Raw genomic sequence first — 2,870 nt, 5'->3', positions numbered from 1 at the left:
CCCATCCTATTCTATTTATTCATTCATACCCTAACATCTCATCTCACATCTCTTCCATCAGTATAGTTGCATTTATTCCTTTACATCACATTCTTTGTCTCCCCCTCTTTTCTTCCACTTACAAAGGGATCCCTATACTGTGGTATAAAGGATCTCTATTATTATTATTACTTTCTGTGCCTTCTTCTTTGTCATATGAGCAGGAGCAAGGATAAGAACATTCTTGTGGAAGCAGATCCAGAACCTGAAAGGACTCTGAAGAGAAAATTAAGAGAAGCTAAAATACAACAATCCAGAGATAACCTTTCAGAAATTTTCGAACAGGCGGGGGAGATGGCAGCCGAAAATAATAATAATGTAAGGAAGATGCTTGGTGACTTTACTGCACCTAATTCCAATTTACATGGAAGAAGAATCTCCATTCCTGCCATTGGAGCAAACAACTTTGAGCTGAAACCTCAACTAGTTTCTCTGATGCAGCAGAACTGCAAGTTTCATGGACTTCCATCTGAAGATCCTTTTCAGTTCTTAACTGAATTCTTGCAGATATGTGATACTGTTAAGACTAATGGAGTAGATCCTGAAGTCTACAGGCTCATGCTTTTCCCTTTTGCTGTAAGAGACAGAGCTAGATTATGGTTGGATTCTCAACCTAAAGACAGCCTGAACTCTTGGGATAAGCTGGTCACGGCTTTCTTAGCCAAGTACTTTCCTCCTCAAAAGCTGAGCAAGCTTAGAGATGATGTTCAAACCTTCAGACAGAAAGAAGGTGAATCCCTCTATGAAGCTTGGGAAAGATACAAACAGTTGACCAAAAAGTGTCCTTCTGACATGCTTTCAGAATGGACCATCCTGGATATATTCTATGATGGTTTATCTGAGCTATCAAAGATGTCACTGGATACTTCTGCAGGTGGATCCATTCACCTAAAGAAAACGCCTGCAGAAGCTCAAGAACTCATTGACATGGTTGCTAATAATCAGTTCATGTACACTTCTGAAAGGAATCCTGTGAACAATGGGACGCCTATGAAGAAGGGAGTTCTTGAAGTTGATACTCTGAATGCCATATTGGCTCAGAATAAAATATTGACTCAGCAAGTCAATATGATCTCTCAGAGTCTGCATGGAATGCAAGCTGCATCCAACAGTACTCAAGAGGCATCTTCTGAAGAAGAAGCTTATGATCCTGAGAACCCTGCAATAGCAGAGGTAAATTATTTAGGTGAACCTTATGGAAACACTTATAACTCATCATGGAGAAATCATCCAAATTTCTCATGGAAGGATCAAAAGCCTCAACAAGGCTTTAATAATGGTGGAAGAATCAGGTTTGGCAATAGCAAACCTTTTCCATCATCCACTCAGCAACAGACAGAGAACTCTGAACAAAATACTTCTAATTTAGCAAACTTAGTCTCTGATCTATCTAAGGCCACTGTAAGTTTCATGAATGAAACAAGATCTTCCATTAGAAATCTGGAAGCACAAGTGGGCCAGCTGAGCAAAAGGATCACTGAAATCCCTCCTAGTACTCTCCCAAGCAATACAGAAGAGAATCCAAAAGGAGAGTGCAAGGCCATTGACATAAGCGCCATGGCCGAACCTGTGAGGAGAGGAGAGGACGTGAATCCCAAGGAGGAAGACCTCCTGGGACGTCCAGTGATTAATAAGGAGCTTCCCTCTGAGGAACCAAAGGACTCTGAGGCCCATCTAGAGACCATAGAGATCCCATTGAACCTCCTTATGCCCTTCATGAGCTCTGATGAATATTCCTCTTCTGAAGAGAATGAGAATGTTACTGAAGAGCAAACTGCCAAGTTTCTTGGTGCAATCATGAAGCTGAATGCCAAATTATTTGGCATTGATGCTTGGGAAGTTGAACCTCCCTTGTTCATCAATGAACTAAGTGATCTGGATCAACTGACATTGCCTCAGAAGAGACAGGATCCTGGAAAGTTCATAATACCCTGTACCATAGGCACCATGATCTTTAAGGCTCTGTGTGACCTTGGTTCAGGAATAAACCTCATGCCCCTCTCTGTAATAGAGAAACTGGGAATCTATGGGGTGCAAGCTGCTAAAATCTCACTAGAGATGGCAGACAGCTCAAGAAAACAGGCTTATGGACAAGTAGAGGATGTATTAGTAAAGGTTGAGGGCCTTTACATCCCTGTTGATTTCATAGTCCTGGATACTGGAAAGGAAGAGGATGAATCCATCATCCTAGGAAGACCTTTCCTGGCCACAGCAAGAGTTGTGATTGATGTTGACAGAGGTGAAATAGTCCTTCAATGGAATGAGAACTCCCTTGTGTTTAAAACTCAAGGATCTCCCTCTGCAACCATGGAGAGGAAGCAGAAAAAGCTTCTCTCAAAGCAGAGTCAACCAGAGCCCCCACAGTCAAACTCTAAGTTTGGTGTTGGGAGGCCACAACCAAACTCTAAGTTTGGTGTTGAACTCCCATATCCAAACTCTAAGTTTGGTGTTGGAGAGTCTCAACAACGCTCTGCACATCTGTGAGGCTCCATGAGAGCTCACTGTCAAGCTATTGACATTAAAGAAGCGCTTGTTGGGAGGCAACCCAATGTTTATCTAATTCTTATTTTTATTGTTTTTCATGTTTTCTTAGGTTCATGATCATGTGGAGTCACAAAATAAATATAAAAATTGAAAACGGAATCAAAAACAGAAGAAGAAAAATCACACCCTGGAGGAGCATCTGTCTGGCGTTCAAACGCCATAACAGAGCATAGTTCTGGCGCTGAACGCCCAGAATGGGAGCATCCTGGCGCTGAACGCCCAGAACAAGCATGGTTCTGGCGTTCAACGCCAGAAATGGCAGCAAAGGGGCGTTGAACGCCCAAAAT

At 42.2% G+C, this 2,870-nt stretch overlaps 1 non-coding gene across 1 annotated transcript; it reads right to left on the bottom strand.

The window, feature by feature from the left end:
- Nucleotides 1-729: 729 nt before the first annotated feature.
- Nucleotides 730-837, bottom strand: LOC148544942 (small nucleolar RNA R71). The gene has a single exon (XR_015902058.1). It is a non-coding gene; the product is annotated as a small nucleolar RNA R71 (small nucleolar RNA).
- Between the last annotated feature and the right edge of the window lie 2,033 nt (nt 838-2,870).

Source organism: Arachis ipaensis, chromosome B9, assembly GCF_059453495.1.
Source record: "Arachis ipaensis isolate K30076 ecotype BB chromosome B9, ASM5945349v1, whole genome shotgun sequence".
NCBI lineage: Eukaryota > Viridiplantae > Streptophyta > Magnoliopsida > Fabales > Fabaceae > Arachis > Arachis ipaensis.
The sequence above is the reverse complement of the archived record's forward strand: the minus strand, read 5'-3'. Positions and strand labels throughout refer to the sequence as shown.